Genomic DNA, 6,252 nt, shown 5'->3' with positions numbered 1-6,252 from the left:
CCAGACCAACAGAGACCGGCTCTCAACAGGGTTCTTGATTTATGGGCCACTTTACAAGAAGGGCCTGGGGACGCAGCACTCCTTGTCCGACGATATTGAATCTCGGCTGCCTCGCATGGAGATGTGGGTCGTCCGTTATTGTGTGAGAGCTTATTTGCATTGCGCCGTTAAGCTCTCAGCGGTAACTACAGCATGTCTGCCCACCTTAGCACTTAAGTTTATTTTTGCTTGCGGGGCTGTTTGGTTCAAACACGTGAGGAACGTTAACAGAGGAAAGGCGCAGTGAAGACAAATAGCTTGCACATTGACAGGTTTGTGTGTGTGTCTACTTTTGCAGTGTACTTCCCTGAATATATCTAAATATATATATAGAGAAAATGTACACAGTTATTTGCTGGGTGCTGTTTGTGCAACTGTCCTTTGAGGAGATGCATGCTTTGCTCTGGTTTGAATTTCACCAGCAAAAAACAAAGCGCCTGCCGCAACACAGCACACTGTACATTCCGATCAAATAATCTGAACGCATGCGGCACATCCATCATTATTGTTAGGACGATGCATTCATCAATGATGAAAGCTGAAATACTTTCAAGCAGCGTGCAACCTCAACAAGAAGTCAGATAGACTGACTGTGCAAATTCAAGCGCATTGTCTGTTCAAAGAAAGGTTTTTATTATTCGCTCAGAGGCCCTGTTTGTTTTGTTGCTTTTGGCTGCATTGTGCGTTGGCCCTGCTTTTTTTTTGGCTGAGGCCGATCCCTCCTCGTGGTCGATTTGATAAGGAAAAATCAGCAAGATAAATGTTTAGCAGCCTTAATGATGATAGTTGCTGCAGGGTAGGCGTTTATTAACTTGTGTTAATAATCTGACAATCCTCTTTCATTCCGCCTTAAATCAGCCCACAGCTCTACTGCTTAGACGAGACAGTGAATCCAGCTCAAGTGATCTGGCAAACCGGGGCATTATTTCTCATTTGCGTGTTCCCTTTACTTTCTACATATTTCTGGTTTCAGAACATTAAGGCGCTTATCGGCTGCTTATTTTGTTTTGGTGCAATCTATAAAAAGCTGCTCTGTTGTAGTGCATCTCCATACCCAATACCGCACAATTTTTAACAATTTTAGGGGAATCAACTAATAAAAAAGGGCCCAAGGTGAATTTCAGTGAAATAAAGGTTTTTTTTTATTTTCCCTTCATAAATATATGCATTCAATGCAGGGTCAACTGCAGTGGCTCTGTGCCACCCCTAGGGGGCCCTTCCTCCAGTTGGAGAACTGCCAATGCAATCTTTCCCCACTGTTGTAGTGTAAATTATGCAGTGCCTTTTTTTTAACTTTCTTAAAGTCAGATCTCCTTGAAGACTTTGATGCTCTCCGATGAATAGCATTAGCATACTGTGGAGTTAGCCCGAGACTCGGCGCTTCCGCAGCAGATCAGTCTCGGTGTCACAGATTTAAATTTAGGCGCCGAGTAAAAAATGTGTGCCGGAGTTTTTTGTGTGACGGCGGCACAGAGAGGAACGCTCCAGCCCGTGAACATCTCGCGGTTGCCAGCGGAAGCCGCCGCCTCGGCTTGATGGATTTCCATTTTGTTGAGCGTCGGGAAGGTTTCTCTGAAGAACACCTACTGCTGCTATAGTTAGATGCAGCTAATGTTCAGATAACCCTGCGGCACGAGGTTTTTACAAGTGTCATTCAGCCGCTCGTGTAGCGTGCTTCCTCTCGAGGTGAATCCCATTTCATACCTTGAACTGCGATCGCGTTTGAGGCTTTGATTGACACCAGCAGTGCAGATCAAGCCCGGGGAGGAGGGCAGGGGGTGGGGGAGGACACGCACTTAACCGACTTCCTGGATTCTGTTACACAAGTAACTTTGAGAAAGAGCGAATCCAAATCAATCGAAGCAGATCTCCTCACATTGCTGCTGCAAGTTGTTGGATGAGCCTGATACTTCTCTCTTCCACCAAATAAGAGTGCAGCGGCTGCTCTGATAGTATAAAAAGGTGGGAAAAAAAATCTCAGCTACATGGATCTGGGAAATTGATTGCTTATGTTTGGAAGAAAAAATGTGTTTTGAGGCTGATAGCATCCTTTCAAAGACCGCTAAATGATCTGCGGTGTAGCAATATTTTAACAGCGTGTGAATCATCACTCTGGTCTTCTGCTATAAATCCATATTCGCTGGAGATGATTTAAAACTTTTCGACAGTTTGAATAGCAGCTTTAGTGCCCATGGCAGCTGCGAGCGAACAAACTATTTGACAACCCCAATAATTGTCTGTGTTTTGAAAAATCAACATCTATTAAGACTTGAAAATTTGCTCTGGAGCTGCTAAAATTGGTTTAATCTTTTAAATCACATCAGTTCACTTGTATAGAGACAGTCATCTCAGTGGAACGCAGATGTTAATTACAAGGATGTCAACATATGGATAGTTTACAGAAGGATCTCCAGTCACCAGACGATCCCCCAGTTATTAGCTTCTCTGTGTGCTTCAGCGCTCTGCTGCTTGGCACCAGCTCACGACACCGCCTCATTTTCTCCGTCTCCTTGTCCTTTCCAGCGTTCATCCATCCTCTCCTCCCCTTTCACCCCTTCCTCTCAGTGATTCCAGCAGGCCCTCTCATAGCCCTGGCCTGGAATAGCCAAAGAGAGCGCTCCGTCCATTTAATGTCATCCTTATTTCCCCGACAGCCGGGCGGGGTGAAGAGCCTCGTTAGCAGGCAGCTCAGGTAATGGGACAAAGGCTTGGACGTGACTGCAAAGACAGTTTATGTGTGTTCACAGGTGTGCGCGTGTACGTTTGTGATCATCCACTGAATTTGTTAAAAGTGGATTTTGTTAGACCAAAAAATCTAAATCATGCATTATATACTGTTTCTGCCATATTTCATTTCCAGTGAGCAGTTTCTGTCACTTCTGCATGGCTTACCAACTGTCGGGGTCAAATGGCAAGCTAATACAAGCTCACTGTTTGGTCGTTTGTTCTGTCAGCATTCCCATAGTCGACACATTGACATAAATTTGTAAAAGTTGAAGAATTTGACCGGGCACAGGCTACATGATGTGGCCGAGCTCAAGTTGCCTGTTAGTTGTTTACCAGTGGCAGTTACCTGCGACATTGAGGACGTTGAACTACAAACAACTAAAATGTCCAAATTCACATGGTTATATGTTTATAGTCAAGTCTGATTCTGATCTGTTTTTGAAGTCATTCCTCGACTTTGACCTTTTTTGTAGCTCAAAAATTGAAGTTACTAGATAAATACTATTTCTCCGCCAGCATTATGTTCCCACAATTGTGAAGAAGGCTTTGAATCAGCATTAGGACCATGTGCTTTGTCACAGCTATGACTACTGTGATTAATAATTTTGCAGCAGCATGAAGAGAGATGTGGCGGCGCACTGTGGCTGGATGCGTGACCACCAAGACCGTCACATTTTAAACTCAGGTGGCGTCAATTCAAAGAACTGTTCCCAAAGCAGTTTCTGAAATGACATGAAGATGAAGTGAAAATACGCTCTTGCGTCATGTTGCCACACAAAGCGTGTGCCTTTCAAGACATTTGCGCTGTTGAACTTGTTTAAAGATGGCGACTGCACCCGAGAAGCACCCTCAGCCCTCTCTCGCCTCCTGCGTGCACGTCAAGAACATGGAGGCTTGCGGTTGCAGGGTTATTAGATAATCTAAAATGGAATAATTCAGCGAGGAGAGCACAGACTCGTGTGGGCGTGTGTGTGCGTCAGCCAAGGGTGTAAGGGCTTGAAAAGTGTTCCTCACAAATAGAAATGTTAATAACTCACCAAGCAGAGTACATATCAATTTTCCGGTAGGAGGGAGAGGGCAGAGGGGTGTCGTGGAGGAGAGAGGTGGTTTGGGGGGAAGGGGGTAGACACAGAGAAGGTGTATGCTCATGCTGCAGCTGAGAGTGTTGCAGTTCTAGTTATTTATAAGATCCAATCTGCATGTGTGATTCAAGGCATGTAACAGATCAGACCAGAATTAGTCAAAATCAGGGGCGCAGCGAGAGATCAAGACTCAAGACTAACAAATGTCAAAGTTTGACACCCAGCTTGAATCGCAACACCAAGATATAGAACTGAAACGCTTTCCGAACATGTGGCAGAAGTCTGTTATTGCTTCTTGCTGTCTGTTTCCATTGGTAGCATCCTACAGAGATATGAACAGTCATCCAGAAGTATCACGTATGATCAGTGGTTCAGAATTGAACATGGGCCGAAAAAGTGCGTGACGGCGCAAGAGAGACTCGAAACGAGGGATCTGTGTAAATCATCATCTCGATATCCACCTGGCTCGGCCGTCGATTGCTGAAATTGCCCGCGTGCGCACGCGAGAGGAAGATGCATTCCTCGGGGCCAACTCCGAGCCCCCGAGAGCGTCGAGCGAGTGGCCCATTTCTCTTGCCGAAACCCTCCTCGAAAGTAATTGAATTTTGGATGAATCCGCTGAGGAGGAAACACTGTCGGGGCGGGGAGAAAGTGAGTGCTTGAGGAAGAAAACAATCAAAGGATGAGAGGCAGGTGACAGCACCTTTCGGATGAGCTTTTCTTTAAAGAATGGCGCCCGATGAGATGCTTGACAGGATAAGCTTTCATTGTGGGATTTTTTTTAAGGGAGGATGTTTTTTTTTTTTCCTCACCAAGATTTCATATTTCTTTGGACATCCAGCATCCGTTCATTCGTTGAAGGGGGATAACTCTTCTTGCTTTTTTTTCTGCTCTATTGTGTTCCTGATCATATCTCTGACAGTTTGACAGCCGCTCTGAATCTTTCACTTCTCACTAGCTAATAACCATGTGCCAAGAAGTGAGACGATAGCGACAATAATACATTGATACCCTTTTCATGATCACCGATAACACTGAGTGTTTGACCTTGATAAGCCCTTTAGCGGCGTGTTTCTCCAGACAGGTGGCCATCTTCAATCAAAGACGAAACACTTTCTCAGATTTAACCATCATATTTATTGGATTTGGACAAACGCTGACATGATACATGATGATCCATCTCATTGATTCCTGCAACGTGTCTTCAAACATTCCTGGTGGCTACAAGCCCTCTCCACCTCCATCTTGAACAACTCGCCTTTATTTTCTTGCCAGCTTACAGATTAAGAGGCTCAAGTCATCAGCAAACTCGGTTGTTATAACTGATGTGTTGTAGCCCAGAGAATCACCATACCAACAAAGGGAGGGAGGGATGTGCATCAACGGTTTCATCATGAATCAGCTGATCATGCTGTGATGACAAAGACTAAGTCACTGGGGCGAGGGTCTTATCCAGAGCCAAAAAAGCAGCTTTCAGATGAGTCGGTAGAAGTGTGTAACACCACAGGAGCGAGACGGTGGACCGCCCGGAAAGGCTCTTCGACGACAATAACAGCAAAATAGACATGTGGCGGGCAGTCGTGTAGTACAAAGGCAGGAATGCCCACATCAATACGTGCGTGGCTGCCAGATTAGCTCAACACCTTTAATGCTTCCTTTGATCTCCTAAATAGAGCCTGCCATTAAAGCAGCCTCCCCTTCCCTCACAGGACCTGGCACTGGTGCATGCAGCAGACGCGAGGAGGACCCTGCAGAGGGTGAATGTGAAGCTTGTGTGCCCGCCATGTCTGAACCAACATGTTCGACATGCCACTCTTGCGGGAAAGCTCCTCACTCCCGATAAAACGCCAGCCATTCTCTATTAGAAATCTGCAACGTCCCGCCTTGACGATCACCCACCTGTGGCCTTCACCGCCATTGTTATGAGCCTGTTGTGCAGCATGTCAAAGATCCCCAACTGGATTGCATTTGGTGCAAGGGAATCCGCGGGGTATCATCTCCACTGAGCTCTCATACCTTCAAAATAACAGCACCTTCGTCTGAATGTTGTTTGACAAGCTCAGCAGTCTTTTGAATTCTCCCTGCTGTAATTGGATTCTGGACTTCCTCACTTGCAGACCAGTGACAGTTTGGATCGGTTGGCTCGCCTCCACAAAATACTCCTAAATACAAGCACTGGGTCGTCCGGGTTCCCTCAAACTTCCGCTGAGGGCCAACTGAAAATTTCTGGACTTATCAAACCCCCACCCACAGACACCACTCATCTCACCTACCTCTGTTCCACATCTGGCACCAGACAATAGTGAACCAGAGCTGAAACAATGAGTCAAATGCCAGAAAATTAATCTTAATTTGAAGACGTCGCCTTGGGCTTTAGCAAAGTGAGATGGCCAATTTCTACTTT

Source organism: Chelmon rostratus, chromosome 24 (genome assembly GCF_017976325.1).
Source record: "Chelmon rostratus isolate fCheRos1 chromosome 24, fCheRos1.pri, whole genome shotgun sequence".
In the NCBI taxonomy this organism is placed as follows: Eukaryota; Metazoa; Chordata; class Actinopteri; order Chaetodontiformes; family Chaetodontidae; genus Chelmon; species Chelmon rostratus.
The sequence above is the reverse complement of the archived record's forward strand: the minus strand, read 5'-3'. Positions refer to the sequence as shown.